At 49.4% G+C, this 18,581-nt stretch overlaps 32 non-coding genes across 32 annotated transcripts; all 32 read right to left on the bottom strand.

Moving 5' to 3' along the window:
- Positions 1–318: 318 nt before the first annotated feature.
- Trnan-guu (transfer RNA asparagine (anticodon GUU)) lies at positions 319–392 on the bottom strand. The gene has a single exon. It is a non-coding gene; the product is annotated as a tRNA-Asn (tRNA).
- Positions 393–710: 318 nt separating this feature from the next.
- Trnat-cgu (transfer RNA threonine (anticodon CGU)) lies at positions 711–785 on the bottom strand. The gene has a single exon. It is a non-coding gene; the product is annotated as a tRNA-Thr (tRNA).
- A 686-nt stretch (positions 786–1,471) lies between these two features.
- Positions 1,472–1,545, bottom strand: Trnan-guu (transfer RNA asparagine (anticodon GUU)). The gene has a single exon. It is a non-coding gene; the product is annotated as a tRNA-Asn (tRNA).
- A 318-nt stretch (positions 1,546–1,863) lies between these two features.
- On the bottom strand, positions 1,864–1,935 carry Trnat-cgu (transfer RNA threonine (anticodon CGU)). Its single transcript has one exon. It is a non-coding gene; the product is annotated as a tRNA-Thr (tRNA).
- A 689-nt stretch (positions 1,936–2,624) lies between these two features.
- Trnan-guu (transfer RNA asparagine (anticodon GUU)) lies at positions 2,625–2,698 on the bottom strand. Its single transcript has one exon. It is a non-coding gene; the product is annotated as a tRNA-Asn (tRNA).
- Positions 2,699–3,016: 318 nt separating this feature from the next.
- Positions 3,017–3,088, bottom strand: Trnat-cgu (transfer RNA threonine (anticodon CGU)). The gene has a single exon. It is a non-coding gene; the product is annotated as a tRNA-Thr (tRNA).
- Positions 3,089–3,777: 689 nt separating this feature from the next.
- Positions 3,778–3,851, bottom strand: Trnan-guu (transfer RNA asparagine (anticodon GUU)). Its single transcript has one exon. It is a non-coding gene; the product is annotated as a tRNA-Asn (tRNA).
- A 318-nt stretch (positions 3,852–4,169) lies between these two features.
- On the bottom strand, positions 4,170–4,241 carry Trnat-cgu (transfer RNA threonine (anticodon CGU)). The gene has a single exon. It is a non-coding gene; the product is annotated as a tRNA-Thr (tRNA).
- A 688-nt stretch (positions 4,242–4,929) lies between these two features.
- On the bottom strand, positions 4,930–5,003 carry Trnan-guu (transfer RNA asparagine (anticodon GUU)). Its single transcript has one exon. It is a non-coding gene; the product is annotated as a tRNA-Asn (tRNA).
- Positions 5,004–5,321: 318 nt separating this feature from the next.
- Trnat-cgu (transfer RNA threonine (anticodon CGU)) lies at positions 5,322–5,393 on the bottom strand. The gene has a single exon. It is a non-coding gene; the product is annotated as a tRNA-Thr (tRNA).
- A 689-nt stretch (positions 5,394–6,082) lies between these two features.
- On the bottom strand, positions 6,083–6,156 carry Trnan-guu (transfer RNA asparagine (anticodon GUU)). Its single transcript has one exon. It is a non-coding gene; the product is annotated as a tRNA-Asn (tRNA).
- A 318-nt stretch (positions 6,157–6,474) lies between these two features.
- Trnat-cgu (transfer RNA threonine (anticodon CGU)) lies at positions 6,475–6,546 on the bottom strand. Its single transcript has one exon. It is a non-coding gene; the product is annotated as a tRNA-Thr (tRNA).
- Positions 6,547–7,235: 689 nt separating this feature from the next.
- Trnan-guu (transfer RNA asparagine (anticodon GUU)) lies at positions 7,236–7,309 on the bottom strand. Its single transcript has one exon. It is a non-coding gene; the product is annotated as a tRNA-Asn (tRNA).
- Positions 7,310–7,627: 318 nt separating this feature from the next.
- On the bottom strand, positions 7,628–7,699 carry Trnat-cgu (transfer RNA threonine (anticodon CGU)). Its single transcript has one exon. It is a non-coding gene; the product is annotated as a tRNA-Thr (tRNA).
- A 689-nt stretch (positions 7,700–8,388) lies between these two features.
- On the bottom strand, positions 8,389–8,462 carry Trnan-guu (transfer RNA asparagine (anticodon GUU)). The gene has a single exon. It is a non-coding gene; the product is annotated as a tRNA-Asn (tRNA).
- A 318-nt stretch (positions 8,463–8,780) lies between these two features.
- Positions 8,781–8,852, bottom strand: Trnat-cgu (transfer RNA threonine (anticodon CGU)). The gene has a single exon. It is a non-coding gene; the product is annotated as a tRNA-Thr (tRNA).
- Positions 8,853–9,541: 689 nt separating this feature from the next.
- On the bottom strand, positions 9,542–9,615 carry Trnan-guu (transfer RNA asparagine (anticodon GUU)). The gene has a single exon. It is a non-coding gene; the product is annotated as a tRNA-Asn (tRNA).
- A 318-nt stretch (positions 9,616–9,933) lies between these two features.
- Positions 9,934–10,005, bottom strand: Trnat-cgu (transfer RNA threonine (anticodon CGU)). The gene has a single exon. It is a non-coding gene; the product is annotated as a tRNA-Thr (tRNA).
- Positions 10,006–10,694: 689 nt separating this feature from the next.
- On the bottom strand, positions 10,695–10,768 carry Trnan-guu (transfer RNA asparagine (anticodon GUU)). Its single transcript has one exon. It is a non-coding gene; the product is annotated as a tRNA-Asn (tRNA).
- A 318-nt stretch (positions 10,769–11,086) lies between these two features.
- Positions 11,087–11,158, bottom strand: Trnat-cgu (transfer RNA threonine (anticodon CGU)). Its single transcript has one exon. It is a non-coding gene; the product is annotated as a tRNA-Thr (tRNA).
- Positions 11,159–11,847: 689 nt separating this feature from the next.
- On the bottom strand, positions 11,848–11,921 carry Trnan-guu (transfer RNA asparagine (anticodon GUU)). Its single transcript has one exon. It is a non-coding gene; the product is annotated as a tRNA-Asn (tRNA).
- A 318-nt stretch (positions 11,922–12,239) lies between these two features.
- Positions 12,240–12,311, bottom strand: Trnat-cgu (transfer RNA threonine (anticodon CGU)). Its single transcript has one exon. It is a non-coding gene; the product is annotated as a tRNA-Thr (tRNA).
- A 689-nt stretch (positions 12,312–13,000) lies between these two features.
- Positions 13,001–13,074, bottom strand: Trnan-guu (transfer RNA asparagine (anticodon GUU)). The gene has a single exon. It is a non-coding gene; the product is annotated as a tRNA-Asn (tRNA).
- A 318-nt stretch (positions 13,075–13,392) lies between these two features.
- On the bottom strand, positions 13,393–13,464 carry Trnat-cgu (transfer RNA threonine (anticodon CGU)). The gene has a single exon. It is a non-coding gene; the product is annotated as a tRNA-Thr (tRNA).
- Positions 13,465–14,153: 689 nt separating this feature from the next.
- Positions 14,154–14,227, bottom strand: Trnan-guu (transfer RNA asparagine (anticodon GUU)). Its single transcript has one exon. It is a non-coding gene; the product is annotated as a tRNA-Asn (tRNA).
- A 318-nt stretch (positions 14,228–14,545) lies between these two features.
- On the bottom strand, positions 14,546–14,617 carry Trnat-cgu (transfer RNA threonine (anticodon CGU)). The gene has a single exon. It is a non-coding gene; the product is annotated as a tRNA-Thr (tRNA).
- A 689-nt stretch (positions 14,618–15,306) lies between these two features.
- On the bottom strand, positions 15,307–15,380 carry Trnan-guu (transfer RNA asparagine (anticodon GUU)). Its single transcript has one exon. It is a non-coding gene; the product is annotated as a tRNA-Asn (tRNA).
- Positions 15,381–15,698: 318 nt separating this feature from the next.
- Positions 15,699–15,770, bottom strand: Trnat-cgu (transfer RNA threonine (anticodon CGU)). Its single transcript has one exon. It is a non-coding gene; the product is annotated as a tRNA-Thr (tRNA).
- Positions 15,771–16,459: 689 nt separating this feature from the next.
- On the bottom strand, positions 16,460–16,533 carry Trnan-guu (transfer RNA asparagine (anticodon GUU)). Its single transcript has one exon. It is a non-coding gene; the product is annotated as a tRNA-Asn (tRNA).
- Positions 16,534–16,851: 318 nt separating this feature from the next.
- Positions 16,852–16,923, bottom strand: Trnat-cgu (transfer RNA threonine (anticodon CGU)). The gene has a single exon. It is a non-coding gene; the product is annotated as a tRNA-Thr (tRNA).
- Positions 16,924–17,612: 689 nt separating this feature from the next.
- Positions 17,613–17,686, bottom strand: Trnan-guu (transfer RNA asparagine (anticodon GUU)). Its single transcript has one exon. It is a non-coding gene; the product is annotated as a tRNA-Asn (tRNA).
- A 318-nt stretch (positions 17,687–18,004) lies between these two features.
- Trnat-cgu (transfer RNA threonine (anticodon CGU)) lies at positions 18,005–18,076 on the bottom strand. Its single transcript has one exon. It is a non-coding gene; the product is annotated as a tRNA-Thr (tRNA).
- Positions 18,077–18,581: the final 505 nt, after the last annotated feature.

Here is an 18,581-nt window from a genome sequence, read left to right as displayed (position 1 = left end):
TACTGCAGACCGACACTTAAGAGACACAAAATACAAATCGACATCGAGAGACAGGCACTCGCGACGCATACGCTGAAATTGAATGTAAATAAAACGTCTTTTGTAGTGGGCGTCGCTCCACTGCAGTGTCACACATGGTGAATAAATAGGAAAACAGTAGAACGTCTGTGTAGGCCATTCTTTTACCTACTGTGCCACCTGCCTGAATGTGTATAAGCATCTGTGGCATCACTCCTTCGCAGCCAAATTGCCACACTAGCTGTGTATCTCTAACAAAGTTGATGTATGTCCTCACCTCGGTGACGGATAAAACGATTTCGCCTCCGGGTGGGCTCGAACCACCAACCTTTCGGTTAACAGCCGAACGCGCTAGCCGATTGCGCCACGGAGGCGTCGACTGTGGCTCACTTGTGCAATCTATATCAACTTAATTCGTACACATTCTGCAGGAATCTCGCAGAATGGTAGCATCTGCTTATGCCCCTTCACATGGTTAACGTGCATGCACACTGTAGCGACGCTCATAAACGAATGACATTATACTACAAAATGCATACAAACCACTGTTCTGCCTATGCATTCAGAAAACCTCCTAGGCCTGTAGAATACTTGTCATAGGTTGTAGAACATCCCTTTCATTCAGTGTACTGCCATGTGATAGATATTGCTCGAGGTAGCTCCGCACGTTGCAGGAAAGTTAAAAAAATGGATGCCTTCTGTGAGGTTCGAACTCACGACTCCTGGTTTACGAGACCAGTGCTCTACCACTGAGCTAAGAAGGAGGCAGCTTTGAATTTGCGGGCTATCCCCGAATTCTCACTTCATCACACTGAATCTTGCAGCCCTCGACCAGATAATTGATTTGGCGCACTGCTGCTGCTGGGAGTGTCCACATTGCCGTTCACCAAATCTCTCGACTGTTTCGCCCTTACGATCGGCGACGACCGTCAGGCCACCAAAAGTTTGCGGTCTGCAATTTCTTGTCCTAGTGCACAGCTTGTGGGATAACGTGGCTCGACTGCGAAATGCGCCTTTCGGCTCCACTCTCTGGCTACAGTTTGCTGTTGTTCACAGTGGCACTGGCGTTGCCCATGGGGCTTCATATAAGGCGACTGCACGTCGCTCGGCCAACAGCGGCCTACTGCAGACCGACACTTAAGAGACACAAAATACATATCGACATCGAGAGACAGGCCCTGTCATATGGCACTCGCGACGCATACGCTGAAATTGAATGTAAATAAAACGTCTTTTGTAGTGGGCGTCGCTCCACTGCAGTGTCACACATGGTGAATAAATAGGAAAACAGTAGAACGTCTGTGTAGGGCCATGTTTTTACCTACTGTGCCACCTGCCTGAATGTGTATAAGCATCTGTGGCATCACTCCTTCGCAGCCAAATTGCCACACTAGCTGTGTATCTCTAACAAAGTTGATGTATGTCCTCACCTCGGTGACGGATAAAACGATTTCGCCCCCGGGTGGGCTCGAACCACCAACCTTTCGGTTAACAGCCGAACGCGCTAGCCGATTGCGCCACGGAGGCGTCGACTTTGGCTCACTTGTGCAATCTATATCAACGCAATTCGTACACATTCTGCAGGAATCTCGCAGAATGGTAGCATCTGCTTATGCCCCTTCACATGGTTAACGTGCATGCACACTGTAGCGACGCTCATAAACGAATGACATTATACTACAAAATGCATACAAACCACTGTTCTGCCTATGCATTCAGAAAACCTCCTAGGCCAGTAGAATACTTGTCATAGGTTGTAGAACATCCCTTTCATTCAGTGTACTGCCATGTGATAGATATTGCTCGAGGTAGCTCCACACGTTGCAGGAAAGTTAAAAAAATGGATGCCTTCTGTGAGGTTCGAACTCACGACTCCTGGTTTACGAGACCAGTGCTCTACCACTGAGCTAAGAAGGCGGCAGCTTTGAATTTGCGGGCTATCCCTGAATTCTCACTTCATCACACTGAGTCTTGCAGCCCTCGACCAGATAATTGATTTGGCGCACTGCTGCTGCTGGGAGTGTCCACATTGCCGTTCACCAAATCTCTCGACTGTTTCGCCCTTACGATCGGCGACGACCGTCAGGCCACCAAAAGTTTGCGGTCTGCAATTTCTTGTCCTAGTGCACAGCTTGTGGGATAACGTGGCTCGACTGCGAAATGCGCCTTTCGGCTCCACTCTCTGGCTACAGTTTGCTGTTGTTCACAGTGGCACTGGCGTTGCCCATGGGGCTTCATATAAGGCGACTGCACGTCGCTCGGCCAACAGCGGCCTACTGCAGACCGACACTTAAGAGACACAAAATACATATCGACATCGAGAGACAGGCCCTGTCATATGGCACTCGCGACGCATACGCTGAAATTGAATGTAAATAAAACGTCTTTTGTAGTGGGCGTCGCTCCACTGCAGTGTCACACATGGTGAATAAATAGGAAAACAGTAGAACGTCTGTGTAGGGCCATGTTTTTACCTACTGTGCCACCTGCCTGAATGTGTATAAGCATCTGTGGCATCACTCCTTCGCAGCCAAATTGCCACACTAGCTGTGTATCTCTAACAAAGTTGATGTATGTCCTCACCTCGGTGACGGATAAAACGATTTCGCCCCCGGGTGGGCTCGAACCACCAACCTTTCGGTTAACAGCCGAACGCGCTAGCCGATTGCGCCACGGAGGCGTCGACTTTGGCTCACTTGTGCAATCTATATCAACGCAATTCGTACACATTCTGCAGGAATCTCGCAGAATGGTAGCATCTGCTTATGCCCCTTCACATGGTTAACGTGCATGCACACTGTAGCGACGCTCATAAACGAATGACATTATACTACAAAATGCATACAAACCACTGTTCTGCCTATGCATTCAGAAAACCTCCTAGGCCAGTAGAATACTTGTCATAGGTTGTAGAACATCCCTTTCATTCAGTGTACTGCCATGTGATAGATATTGCTCGAGGTAGCTCCACACGTTGCAGGAAAGTTAAAAAAATGGATGCCTTCTGTGAGGTTCGAACTCACGACTCCTGGTTTACGAGACCAGTGCTCTACCACTGAGCTAAGAAGGCGGCAGCTTTGAATTTGCGGGCTATCCCTGAATTCTCACTTCATCACACTGAGTCTTGCAGCCCTCGACCAGATAATTGATTTGGCGCACTGCTGCTGCTGGGAGTGTCCACATTGCCGTTCACCAAATCTCTCGACTGTTTCGCCCTTACGATCGGCGACGACCGTCAGGCCACCAAAAGTTTGCGGTCTGCAATTTCTTGTCCTAGTGCACAGCTTGTGGGATAACGTGGCTCGACTGCGAAATGCGCCTTTCGGCTCCACTCTCTGGCTACAGTTTGCTGTTGTTCACAGTGGCACTGGCGTTGCCCATGGGGCTTCATATAAGGCGACTGCACGTCGCTCGGCCAACAGCGGCCTACTGCAGACCGACACTTAAGAGACACAAAATACATATCGACATCGAGAGACAGGCCCTGTCATATGGCACTCGCGACGCATACGCTGAAATTGAATGTAAATAAAACGTCTTTTGTAGTGGGCGTCGCTCCACTGCAGTGTCACACATGGTGAATAAATAGGAAAACAGTAGAACGTCTGTGTAGGGCCATGTTTTTACCTACTGTGCCACCTGCCTGAATGTGTATAAGCATCTGTGGCATCACTCCTTCGCAGCCAAATTGCCACACTAGCTGTGTATCTCTAACAAAGTTGATGTATGTCCTCACCTCGGTGACGGATAAAACGATTTCGCCCCCGGGTGGGCTCGAACCACCAACCTTTCGGTTAACAGCCGAACGCGCTAGCCGATTGCGCCACGGAGGCGTCGACTTTGGCTCACTTGTGCAATCTATATCAACTTAATTCGTACACATTCTGCAGGAATCTCGCAGAATGGTAGCATCTGCTTATGCCCCTTCACATGGTTAACGTGCATGCACACTGTAGCGACGCTCATAAACGAATGACATTATACTACAAAATGCATACAAACCACTGTTCTGCCTATGCATTCAGAAAACCTCCTAGGCCAGTAGAATACTTGTCATAGGTTGTAGAACATCCCTTTCATTCAGTGTACTGCCATGTGATAGATATTGCTCGAGGTAGCTCCGCACGTTGCAGGAAAGTTAAAAAAATGGATGCCTTCTGTGAGGTTCGAACTCACGACTCCTGGTTTACGAGACCAGTGCTCTACCACTGAGCTAAGAAGGCGGCACTTTGAATTTGCGGACTATCCCCGAATTCTCACTTCATCACACTGAATCTTGCAGCTCTCGACCAGATAATTGATTTGGCGCACTGCTGCTGCTGGGAGTGTCCACATTGCCGTTCACCAAATCTCTCGACTGTTTCGCCCTTACGATCGGCGACGACCGTCAGGCCACCAAAAGTTTGCGGTCTGCAATTTCTTGTCCTAGTGCACAGCTTGTGGGATAACGTGGCTCGACTGCGAAATGCGCCTTTCGGCTCCACTCTCTGGCTACAGTTTGCTGTTGTTGACAGTGGCACTGGCGTTGCCCATGGGGCTTCATGTAAGGCGACTGCACGTCGCTCGGCCAACAGCGGCCTACTGCAGACCGACACTTAAGAGACACAAAATACATATCGACATCGAGAGACAGGCCCTGTCATATGGCTCTCGCGACGCATACGCTGAAATTGAATGCAAATAAAACGTCTTTTGTAGTGGGCGTCGCTCCACTGCAGTGTCACACATGGTGAATAAATAGGAAAACAGTAGAACGTCTGTGTAGGGCCATGTTTTTACCTACTGTGCCACCTGCCTGAATGTGTATAAGCATCTGTGGCATCACTCCTTCGCAGCCAAATTGCCACACTAGCTGTGTATCTCTAACAAAGTTGATGTATGTCCTCACCTCGGTGACGGATAAAACGATTTCGCCCCCGGGTGGGCTCGAACCACCAACCTTTCGGTTAACAGCCGAACGCGCTAGCCGATTGCGCCACGGAGGCGTCGACTGTGGCTCACTTGTGCAATCTATATCAACTTAATTCGTACACATTCTGCAGGAATCTCGCAGAATGGTAGCATCTGCTTATGCCCCTTCACATGGTTAACGTGCATGCACACTGTAGCGACGCTCATAAACGAATGACATTATACTACAAAATGCATACAAACCACTGTTCTGCCTATGCATTCAGAAAACCTCCTAGGCCAGTAGAATACTTGTCATAGGTTGTAGAACATCCCTTTCATTCAGTGTACTGCCATGTGATAGATATTGCTCGAGGTAGCTCCGCACGTTGCAGGAAAGTTAAAAAAATGGATGCCTTCTGTGAGGTTCGAACTCACGACTCCTGGTTTACGAGACCAGTGCTCTACCACTGAGCTAAGAAGGCGGCAGCTTTGAATATGCGAGCTATCCCCGAATTCTCACTTCATCACACTGAATCTTGCAGCCCTCGACCAGATAATTGATTTGGCGCACTGCTGCTGCTGGGAGTGTCCACATTGCCGTTCACCAAATCTCTCGACTGTTTCGCCCTTACGATCGGCGACGACCGTCAGGCCACCAAAAGTTTGCGGTCTGCAATTTCTTGTCCTAGTGCACAGCTTGTGGGATAACGTGGCTCGACTGCGAAATGCGCCTTTCGGCTCCACTCTCTGGCTACAGTTTGCTGTTGTTCACAGTGGCACTGGCGTTGCCCATGGGGCTTCATATAAGGCGACTGCACGTCGCTCGGCCAACAGCGGCCTACTGCAGACCGACACTTAAGAGACACAAAATACATATCGACATCAAGAGACAGGCCCTGTCATATGGCACTCGCGACGCATACGCTGAAATTGAATGTAAATAAAACGTCTTTTGTAGTGGGCGTCGCTCCACTGCAGTGTCACACATGGTGAATAAATAGGAAAACAGTAGAACGTCTGTGTAGGGCCATGTTTTTACCTACTGTGCCACCTACCTGAATGTGTATAAGCATCTGTGGCATCACTCCTTCGCAGCCAAATTGCCACACTAGCTGTGTATCTCTAACAAAGTTGATGTATGTCCTCACCTCGGTGACGGATAAAACGATTTCGCCCCCGGGTGGGCTCGAACCACCAACCTTTCGGTTAACAGCCGAACGCGCTAGCCGATTGCGCCACGGAGGCGTCCACTTCGGCTCACTTGTGCAATCTATATCAACGCAATTCGTACACATTCTGCAGGAATCTCGCAGAATGGTAGCATCTGCTTATGCCCCTTCACATGGTTAACGTGCATGCACACTGTAGCGACGCTCATAAACGAATGACATTATACTACAAAATGCATACAAACCACTGTTCTGCCTATGCATTCAGAAAACCTCCTAGGCCAGTAGAATACTTGTCATAGGTTGTAGAACATCCCTTTCATTCAGTGTACTGCCATGTGATAGATATTGCTCGAGGTAGCTCCGCACGTTGCAGGAAAGTTAAAAAAATGGATGCCTTCTGTGAGGTTCGAACTCACGACTCCTGGTTTACGAGACCAGTGCTCTACCACTGAGCTAAGAAGGCGGCAGCTTTGAATTTGCGGGCTATCCCTGAATTCGCACTTTATCACACTGAGTCTTGCAGCCCTCGACCAGATAATTGATTTGGCGCAATGCTGCTGCTGGGAGTGTCCACATTGCCGTTCTCCAAATCTCTCGACTGTTTCGCCCTTACGATCGGCGACGACCGTCAGGCCACCAAAAGTTTGCGGTCTGCAATTTCTTGTCCTAGTGCACAGCTTGTGGGATAACGTGGCTCGACTGCGAAATGCGCCTTTCGGCTCCACTCTCTGGCTACAGTTTGCTGTTGTTCACAGTGGCACTGGCGTTGCCCATGGGGCTTCATGTAAGGCGACTGCACGTCGCTCGGCCAACAGCGGCCTACTGCAGACCGACACTTAAGAGACACAAAATACAAATCGACATCGAGAGACAGGCCCTGTCATATGGCACTCGCGACGCATACGCTGAAATTGAATGTAAATAAAACGTCTTTTGTAGTGGGCGTCGCTCCACTGCAGTGTCACACATGGTGAATAAATAGGAAAACAGTAGAACGTCTGTGTAGGGCCATGTTTTTACCTACTGTGCCACCTGCCTGAATGTGTATAAGCATCTGTGGCATCACTCCTTCGCAGCCAAATTGCCACACTAGCTGTGTATCTCTAACAAAGTTGATGTATGTCCTCACCTCGGTGACGGATAAAACGATTTCGCCCCCGGGTGGGCTCGAACCACCAACCTTTCGGTTAACAGCCGAACGCGCTAGCCGATTGCGCCACGGAGGCGTCGACTTTGGCTCACTTGTGCAATCTATATCAACGCAATTCGTACACATTCTGCAGGAATCTCGCAGAATGGTAGCATCTGCTTATGCCCCTTCACATGGTTAACGTGCATGCACACTGTAGCGACGCTCATAAACGAATGACATTATACTACAAAATGCATACAAACCACTGTTCTGCCTATGCATTCAGAAAACCTCCTAGGCCAGTAGAATACTTGTCATAGGTTGTAGAACATCCCTTTCATTCAGTGTACTGCCATGTGATAGATATTGCTCGAGGTAGCTCCGCACGTTGCAGGAAAGTTAAAAAAATGGATGCCTTCTGTGAGGTTCGAACTCACGACTCCTGGTTTACGAGACCAGTGCTCTACCACTGAGCTAAGAAGGCGGCAGCTTTGAATTTGCGGGCTATCCCTGAATTCTCACTTCATCACACTGAGTCTTGCAGCCCTCGACCAGATAATTGATTTGGCGCACTGCTGCTGCTGGGAGTGTCCACATTGCCGTTCTCCAAATCTCTCGACTGTTTCGCCCTTACGATCGGCGACGACCGTCAGGCCACCAAAAGTTTGCGGTCTGCAATTTCTTGTCCTAGTGCACAGCTTGTGGGATAACGTGGCTCGACTGCGAAATGCGCCTTTCGGCTCCACTCTCTGGCTACAGTTTGCTGTTGTTCACAGTGGCACTGGCGTTGCCCATGGGGCTTCATGTAAGGCGACTGCACGTCGCTCGGCCAACAGCGGCCTACTGCAGACCGACACTTAAGAGACACAAAATACAAATCGACATCGAGAGACAGGCCCTGTCATATGGCACTCGCGACGCATACGCTGAAATTGAATGTAAATAAAACGTCTTTTGTAGTGGGCGTCGCTCCACTGCAGTGTCACACATGGTGAATAAATAGGAAAACAGTAGAACGTCTGTGTAGGGCCATGTTTTTACCTACTGTGCCACCTGCCTGAATGTGTATAAGCATCTGTGGCATCACTCCTTCGCAGCCAAATTGCCACACTAGCTGTGTATCTCTAACAAAGTTGATGTATGTCCTCACCTCGGTGACTGATAAAACGATTTCGCCCCCGGGTGGGCTCGAACCACCAACCTTTCGGTTAACAGCCGAACGCGCTAGCCGATTGCGCCACGGAGGCGTCGACTTTGGCTCACTTGTGCAATCTATATCAACGCAATTCGTACACATTCTGCAGGAATCTCGCAGAATGGTAGCATCTGCTTATGCCCCTTCACATGGTTAACGTGCATGCACACTGTAGCGACGCTCATAAACGAATGACATTATACTACAAAATGCATACAAACCACTGTTCTGCCTATGCATTCAGAAAACCTCCTAGGCCAGTAGAATACTTGTCATAGGTTGTAGAACATCCCTTTCATTCAGTGTACTGCCATGTGATAGATATTGCTCGAGGTAGCTCCGCACGTTGCAGGAAAGTTAAAGAAATGGATGCCTTCTGTGAGGTTCGAACTCACGACTCCTGGTTTACGACACCAGTGTTCTACCACTGAGCTAAGAAAGCGGCAGCTTTGAATTTGCGGGCTATCGCCGAATTCTCACTTCATCACACTGAATCTTGCAGCCCTCGACCAGATAATTGATTTGGCGCACTGCTGCTGCTGGGAGTGTCCACATTGCCGTTCTCCAAATCTCTCGACTGTTTCGCCCTTACGATCGGCGACGACCGTCAGGCCACCAAAAGTTTGCGGTCTGCAATTTCTTGTCCTAGTGCACAGCTTGTGGGATAACGTGGCTCGACTGCGAAATGCGCCTTTCGGCTCCACTCTCTGGCTACAGTTTGCTGTTGTTCACAGTGGCACTGGCGTTGCCCATGGGGCTTCATGTAAGGCGACTGCACGTCGCTCGGCCAACAGCGGCCTACTGCAGACCGACACTTAAGAGACACAAAATACAAATCGACATCGAGAGACAGGCCCTGTCATATGGCACTCGCGACGCATACGCTGAAATTGAATGTAAATAAAACGTCTTTTGTAGTGGGCGTCGCTCCACTGCAGTGTCACACATGGTGAATAAATAGGAAAACAGTAGAACGTCTGTGTAGGGCCATGTTTTTACCTACTGTGCCACCTGCCTGAATGTGTATAAGCATCTGTGGCATCACTCCTTCGCAGCCAAATTGCCACACTAGCTGTGTATCTCTAACAAAGTTGATGTATGTCCTCACCTCGGTGACGGATAAAAAGATTTCGCCCCCGAGTGGGCTCGAACCACCAACCTTTCGGTTAACAGCCGAACGCGCTAGCCGTTTGCGCCACGGAGGCGTCCACTTCGGCTCACTTGTGCAATCTATATCAACGCAATTCGTACACATTCTGCAGGAATCTCGCAGAATGGTAGCATCTGCTTATGCCCCTTCACATGGTTAACGTGCATGCACACTGTAGCGACGCTCATAAACGAATGACATTATACTACAAAATGCATACAAACCACTGTTCTGCCTATGCATTCAGAAAACCTCCTAGGCCAGTAGAATACTTGTCATAGGTTGTAGAACATCCCTTTCATTCAGTGTACTGCCATGTGATAGATATTGCTCGAGGTAGCTCCGCACGTTGCAGGAAAGTTAAAAAAATGGATGCCTTCTGTGAGGTTCGAACTCACGACTCCTGGTTTACGAGACCAGTGCTCTACCACTGAGCTAAGAAGGCGGCAGCTTTGAATTTGCGGGCTATCCCTGAATTCTCACTTCATCACACTGAGTCTTGCAGCCCTCGACCAGATAATTGATTTGGCGCACTGCTGCTGCTGGGAGTGTCCACATTGCCGTTCTCCAAATCTCTCGACTGTTTCGCCCTTACGATCGGCGACGACCGTCAGGCCACCAAAAGTTTGCGGTCTGCAATTTCTTGTCCTAGTGCACAGCTTGTGGGATAACGTGGCTCGACTGCGAAATGCGCCTTTCGGCTCCACTCTCTGGCTACAGTTTGCTGTTGTTCACAGTGGCACTGGCGTTGCCCATGGGGCTTCATGTAAGGCGACTGCACGTCGCTCGGCCAACAGCGGCCTACTGCAGACCGACACTTAAGAGACACAAAATACAAATCGACATCGAGAGACAGGCCCTGTCATATGGCACTCGCGACGCATACGCTGAAATTGAATGTAAATAAAACGTCTTTTGTAGTGGGCGTCGCTCCACTGCAGTGTCACACATGGTGAATAAATAGGAAAACAGTAGAACGTCTGTGTAGGGCCATGTTTTTACCTACTGTGCCACCTGCCTGAATGTGTATAAGCATCTGTGGCATCACTCCTTCGCAGCCAAATTGCCACACTAGCTGTGTATCTCTAACAAAGTTGATGTATGTCCTCACCTCGGTGACGGATAAAACGATTTCGCCCCCGGGTGGGCTCGAACCACCAACCTTTCGGTTAACAGCCGAACGCGCTAGCCGATTGCGCCACGGAGGCGTCGACTTTGGCTCACTTGTGCAATCTATATCAACGCAATTCGTACACATTCTGCAGGAATCTCGCAGAATGGTAGCATCTGCTTATGCCCCTTCACATGGTTAACGTGCATGCACACTGTAGCGACGCTCATAAACGAATGACATTATACTACAAAATGCATACAAACCACTGTTCTGCCTATGCATTCAGAAAACCTCCTAGGCCAGTAGAATACTTGTCATAGGTTGTAGAACATCCCTTTCATTCAGTGTACTGCCATGTGATAGATATTGCTCGAGGTAGCTCCGCACGTTGCAGGAAAGTTAAAAAAATGGATGCCTTCTGTGAGGTTCGAACTCACGACTCCTGGTTTACGAGACCAGTGCTCTACCACTGAGCTAAGAAGGCGGCAGCTTTGAATTTGCGGGCTATCCCTGAATTCTCACTTCATCACACTGAGTCTTGCAGCCCTCGACCAGATAATTGATTTGGCGCACTGCTGCTGCTGGGAGTGTCCACATTGCCGTTCTCCAAATCTCTCGACTGTTTCGCCCTTACGATCGGCGACGACCGTCAGGCCACCAAAAGTTTGCGGTCTGCAATTTCTTGTCCTAGTGCACAGCTTGTGGGATAACGTGGCTCGACTGCGAAATGCGCCTTTCGGCTCCACTCTCTGGCTACAGTTTGCTGTTGTTCACAGTGGCACTGGCGTTGCCCATGGGGCTTCATGTAAGGCGACTGCACGTCGCTCGCCCAACAGCGGCCTACTGCAGACCGACACTTAAGAGACACAAAATACAAATCGACATCGAGAGACAGGCCCTGTCATATGGCACTCGCGACGCATACGCTGAAATTGAATGTAAATAAAACGTCTTTTGTAGTGGGCGTCGCTCCACTGCAGTGTCACACATGGTGAATAAATAGGAAAACAGTAGAACGTCTGTGTAGGGCCATGTTTTTACCTACTGTGCCACCTGCCTGAATGTGTATAAGCATCTGTGGCATCACTCCTTCGCAGCCAAATTGCCACACTAGCTGTGTATCTCTAACAAAGTTGATGTATGTCCTCACCTCGGTGACGGATAAAACGATTTCGCCCCCGGGTGGGCTCGAACCACCAACCTTTCGGTTAACAGCCGAACGCGCTAGCCGATTGCGCCACGGAGGCGTCGACTGTGGCTCACTTGTGCAATCTATATCAACTTAATTCGTACACATTCTGCAGGAATCTCGCAGAATGGTAGCATCTGCTTTTGCCCCTTCACATGGTTAACGTGCATGCACACTGTAGCGACGCTCATAAACGAATGACATTATACTACAAAATGCATACAAACCACTGTTCTGCCTATGCATTCAGAAAACCTCCTAGGCCAGTAGAATACTTGTCATAGGTTGTAGAACATCCCTTTCATTCAGTGTACTGCCATGTGATAGATATTGCTCGAGGTAGCTCCGCACGTTGCAGGAAAGTTAAAAAAATGGATGCCTTCTGTGAGGTTTGAACTCACGACTCCTGGTTTACGAGACCAGTGCTCTACCACTGAGCTAAGAAGGCGGCAGCTTTGCATTTGCGGGCTATCCCCGAATTCTCACTTCATCACACTGAATCTTGCAGCCCTCGACCAGATAATTGATTTGGCGCACTGCTGCTGCTGGGAGTGTCCACATTGCCGTTCTCCAAATCTCTCGACTGTTTCGCCCTTACGATCGGCGACGACCGTCAGGCCACCAAAAGTTTGCGGTCTGCAATTTCTTGTCCTAGTGCACAGCTTGTGGGATAACGTGGCTCGACTGCGAAATGCGCCTTTCGGCTCCACTCTCTGGCTACAGTTTGCTGTTGTTCACAGTGGCACTGGCGTTGCCCATGGGGCTTCATGTAAGGCGACTGCACGTCGCTCGGCCAACAGCGGCCTACTGCAGACCGACACTTAAGAGACACAAAATACAAATCGACATCGAGAGACAGGCCCTGTCATATGGCACTCGCGACGCATACGCTGAAATTGAATGTAAATAAAACGTCTTTTGTAGTGGGCGTCGCTCCACTGCAGTGTCACACATGGTGAATAAATAGGAAAACAGTAGAACGTCTGTGTAGGGCCATGTTTTTACCTACTGTGCCACCTGCCTGAATGTGTATAAGCATCTGTGGCATCACTCCTTCGCAGCCAAATTGCCACACTAGCTGTGTATCTCTAACAAAGTTGATGTATGTCCTCACCTCGGTGACGGATAAAACGATTTCGCCCCCGGGTGGGCTCGAACCACCAACCTTTCGGTTAACAGCCGAACGCGCTAGCCGATTGCGCCACGGAGGCGTCGACTTTGGCTCACTTGTGCAATCTATATCAACGCAATTCGTACACATTCTGCAGGAATCTCGCAGAATGGTAGCATCTGCTTATGCCCCTTCACATGGTTAACGTGCATGCACACTGTAGCGACGCTCATAAACGAATGACATTATACTACAAAATGCATACAAACCACTGTTCTGCCTATGCATTCAGAAAACCTCCTAGGCCAGTAGAATACTTGTCATAGGTTGTAGAACATCCCTTTCATTCAGTGTACTGCCATGTGATAGATATTGCTCGAGGTAGCTCCGCACGTTGCAGGAAAGTTAAAGAAATGGATGCCTTCTGTGAGGTTCGAACTCACGACTCCTGGTTTACGACACCAGTGCTCTACCACTGAGCTAAGAAAGCGGCAGCTTTGAATTTGCGGGCTATCCCCGAATTCTCACTTCATCACACTGAATCTTGCAGCCCTCGACCAGATAATTGATTTGGCGCACTGCTGCTGCTGGGAGTGTCCACATTGCCGTTCTCCAAATCTCTCGACTGTTTCGCCCTTACGATCGGCGACGACCGTCAGGCCACCAAAAGTTTGCGGTCTGCAATTTCTTGTCCTAGTGCACAGCTTGTGGGATAACGTGGCTCGACTGCGAAATGCGCCTTTCGGCTCCACTCTCTGGCTACAGTTTGCTGTTGTTCACAGTGGCACTGGCGTTGCCCATGGGGCTTCATGTAAGGCGACTGCACGTCGCTCGGCCAACAGCGGCCTACTGCAGACCGACACTTAAGAGACACAAAATACAAATCGACATCGAGAGACAGGCCCTGTCATATGGCACTCGCGACGCATACGCTGAAATTGAATGTAAATAAAACGTCTTTTGTAGTGGGCGTCGCTCCACTGCAGTGTCACACATGGTGAATAAATAGGAAAACAGTAGAACGTCTGTGTAGGGCCATGTTTTTACCTACTGTGCCACCTGCCTGAATGTGTATAAGCATCTGTGGCATCACTCCTTCGCAGCCAAATTGCCACACTAGCTGTGTATCTCTAACAAAGTTGATGTATGTCCTCACCTCGGTGACGGATAAAACGATTTCGCCCCCGGGTGGGCTCGAACCACCAACCTTTCGGTTAACAGCCGAACGCGCTAGCCGATTGCGCCACGGAGGCGTCGACTTTGGCTCACTTGTGCAATCTATATCAACGCAATTCGTACACATTCTGCAGGAATCTCGCAGAATGGTAGCATCTGCTTATGCCCCTTCACATGGTTAACGTGCATGCACACTGTAGCGACGCTCATAAACGAATGACATTATACTACAAAATGCATACAAACCACTGTTCTGCCTATGCATTCAGAAAACCTCCTAGGCCAGTAGAATACTTGTCATAGGTTGTAGAACATCCCTTTCATTCAGTGTACTGCCATGTGATAGATATTGCTCGAGGTAGCTCCGCACGTTGCAGGAAAGTTAAAAAAATGGATGCCTTCTGTGAGGTTCGAACTCACGACTCCTGGTTTACGAGACCAGTGCTCTACCACTGAGCTAAGAAGGCGGCAGCTTTCAATTTGCGGGCTATCCCTGAATTCTCACTTCATCACACTGAGTCTTGCAGCCCTCGACCAGATAATTGATTTGGCGCACTGCTGCTGCTGGGAGTGTCCACATTGCCGTTCTCCAAATCTCTCGACTGTTTCGCCCTTACGATCGGCGACGACCGTCAGGCCACCAAAGGTTTGCGGTCTGCAATTTCTTGTCCTAGTGCACAGCTTGTGGGATAACGTGGCTCGACTGCGAAATGCGCCTTTCGGCTCCACTCTCTGGCTACAGTTTGCTGTTGTTCACAGTGACACTGGCGTTGCCCATGGGGCTTCATGTAAGGCGACTGCACGTCGCTCGGCCAACAGCGGCCTACTGCAGACCGACACTTAAGAGACACAAAATACAAATCGACATCGAGAGACAGGCCCTGTCATATGGCACTCGCGACGCATACGCTGAAATTGAATGTAAATAAAACGTCTTTTGTAGTGGGCGTCGCTCCACTGCAGTGTCACACATGGTGAATAAATAGGAAAACAGTAGAACGTCTGTGTAGGGCCATGTTTTTACCTACTGTGCCACCTGCCTGAATGTGTATAAGCATCTGTGGCATCACTCCTTCGCAGCCAAATTGCCACACTAGCTGTGTATCTCTAACAAAGTTGATGTATGTCCTCACCTCGGTGACGGATAAAACGATTTCGCCCCCGGGTGGGCTCGAACCACCAACCTTTCGGTTAACAGCCGAACGCGCTAGCCGATTGCGCCACGGAGGCGTCGACTTTGGCTCACTTGTGCAATCTATATCAACTTAATTCGTACACATTCTGCAGGAATCTCGCAGAATGGTAGCATCTGCTTATGCCCCTTCACATGGTTAACGTGCATGCACACTGTAGCGACGCTCATAAACGAATGACATTATACTACAAAATGCATACAAACCACTGTTCTGCCTATGCATTCAGAAAACCTCCTAGGCCAGTAGAATACTTGTCATAGGTTGTAGAACATCCCTTTCATTCAGTGTACTGCCATGTGATAGATATTGCTCGAGGTAGCTCCGCACGTTGCAGGAAAGTTAAAAAAATGGATGCCTTCTGTGAGGTTCGAACTCACGACTCCTGGTTTACGAGACCAGTGCTCTACCACTGAGCTAAGAAGGCGGCAGCTTTCAATTTGCGTGCTATCCCTGAATTCTCACTTCATCACACTGAGTCTTGCAGCCCTCGACCAGATAATTGATTTGGCGCACTGCTGCTGCTGGGAGTGTCCACATTGCCGTTCTCCAAATCTCTCGACTGTTTCGCCCTTACGATCGGCGACGACCGTCAGGCCACCAAAAGTTTGCGGTCTGCAATTTCTTGTCCTAGTGCACAGCTTGTGGGATAACGTGGCTCGACTGCGAAATGCGCCTTTCGGCTCCACTCTCTGGCTACAGTTTGCTGTTGTTCACAGTGGCACTGGCGTTGCCCATGGGGCTTCATGTAAGGCGACTGCACGTCGCTCGGCCAACAGCGGCCTACTGCAGACCGACACTTAAGAGACACAAAATACAAATCGACATCGAGAGACAGGCCCTGTCATATGGCACTCGCGACGCATACGCTGAAATTGAATGTAAATAAAACGTCTTTTGTAGTGGGCGTCGCTCCACTGCAGTGTCACACATGGTGAATAAATAGGAAAACAGTAGAACGTCTGTGTAGGGCCATGTTTTTACCTACTGTGCCACCTGCCTGAATGTGTATAAGCATCTGTGGCATCACTCCTTCGCAGCCAAATTGCCACACTAGCTGTGTATCTCTAACAAAGTTGATGTATGTCCTCACCTCGGTGACGGATAAAACGATTTCGCCCCCGGGTGGGCTCGAACCACCAACCTTTCGGTTAACAGCCGAACGCGCTAGCCGATTGCGCCACGGAGGCGTCGACTTTCGCTCACTTGTGCAATCTATATCAACGCAATTCGTACACATTCTGCAGGAATCTCGCAGAATGGTAGCATCTGCTTATGCCCCTTCACATGGTTAACGTGCATGCACACTGTAGCGACGCTCATAAACGAATGACATTATACTACAAAATGCATACAAACCACTGTTCTGCCTATGCATTCAGAAAACCTCCTAGGCCAGTAGAATACTTGTCATAGGTTGTAGAACATCCCTTTCATTCAGTGTACTGCCATGTGATAGATATTGCTCGAGGTAGCTCCGCACGTTGCAGGAAAGTTAAAAAAATGGATGCCTTCTGTGAGGTTCGAACTCACGACTCCTGGTTTACGAGACCAGTGCTCTACCACTGAGCTAAGAAGGCGGCAGCTTTCAATTTGCGGGCTATCCCTGAATTCTCACTTCATCACACTGAGTCTTGCAGCCCTCGACCAGATAATTGATTTGGCGCACTGCTGCTGCTGGGAGTGTCCACATTGCCGTTCTCCAAATCTCTCGAGTGTTTCGCCCTTACGATCGGCGACGACCGTCAGGCCACCAAAGGTTTGCGGTCTGCAATTTCTTGTCCTAGTGCACAGCTTGTGGGATAACGTGGCTCGACTGCGAAATGCGCCTTTCGGCTCCACTCTCTGGCTACAGTTTGCTGTTGTTCACAGTGACACTGGCGTTGCCCATGGGGCTTCATGTAAGGCGACTGCACGTCGCTCGGCCAACAGCGGCCTACTGCAGACCGACACTTAAGAGACACAAAATACAAATCGACATCGAGAGACAGGCCCTGTCATATGGCACTCGCGACGCATACGCTGAAATTGAATGTAAATAAAACGTCTTTTGTAGTGGGCGTCGCTCCACTGCAGTGTCACACATGGTGAATAAATAGGAAAACAGTAGAACGTCTGTGTAGGGCCATGTTTTTACCTACTGTGCCACCTGCCTGAATGTGTATAAGCATCTGTGGCATCACTCCTTCGCAGCCAAATTGCCACACTAGCTGTGTATCTCTAACAAAGTTGATGTATGTCCTCACCTCGGTGACGGATAAAACGATTTCGCCCCCGGGTGGGCTCGAACCACCAACCTTTCGGTTAACAGCCGAACGCGCTAGCCGATTGCGCCACGGAGGCGTCGACTTTGGCTCACTTGTGCAATCTATATCAACTTAATTCGTACACATTCTGCAGGAATCTCGCAGAATGGTAGCATCTGCTTATGCCCCTTCACATGGTTAACGTGCATGCACACTGTAGCGACGCTCATAAACGAATGACATTATACTACAAAATGCATACAAACCACTGTTCTGCCTATGCATTCAGAAAACCTCCTAGGCCAGTAGAATACTTGTCATAGGTTGTAGAACATCCCTTTCATTCAGTGTACTGCCATGTGATAGATATTGCTCGAGGTAGCTCCGCACGTTGCAGGAAAGTTAAAAAAATGGATGCCTTCTGTGAGGTTCGAACTCACGACTCCTGGTTTACGAGACCAGTGCTCTACCACTGAGCTAAGAAGGCGGCAGCTTTCAATTTGCGTGCTATCCCTGAATTCTCACTTCATCACACTGAGTCTTGCAGCCCTCGACCAGATAATTGATTTGGCGCACTGCTGCTGCTGGGAGTGTCCACATTGCCGTTCTCCAAATCTCTCGACTGTTTCGCCCTTACGATCGGCGACGACCGTCAGGCCACCAAAAGTTTGCGGTCTGCAATTTCTTGTCCTAGTGCACAGCTTGTGGGATAACGTGGCTCGACTGCGAAATGCGCCTTTCGGCTCCACTCTCTGGCTACAGTTTGCTGTTGTTCACAGTGGCACTGGCGTTGCCCATGGGGCTTCATGTAAGGCGACTGCACGTCGCTCGGCCAACAGCGGCCTACTGCAGACCGACACTTAAGAGACACAAAATACAAATCGACATCGAGAGACAGGCCCTGTCATATGGCACTCGCGACGCATACGCTGAAATTGAATGTAAATAAAACGTCTTTTGTAGTGGGCGTCGCTCCACTGCAGTGTCACACA

This window comes from Schistocerca gregaria, chromosome 5 (assembly GCF_023897955.1).
Source record: "Schistocerca gregaria isolate iqSchGreg1 chromosome 5, iqSchGreg1.2, whole genome shotgun sequence".
Taxonomy (NCBI): domain Eukaryota; kingdom Metazoa; phylum Arthropoda; class Insecta; order Orthoptera; family Acrididae; genus Schistocerca; species Schistocerca gregaria.
Note: the sequence above shows the minus strand (reverse complement) of the source record. Positions and strands in the feature narration are given on the sequence as shown.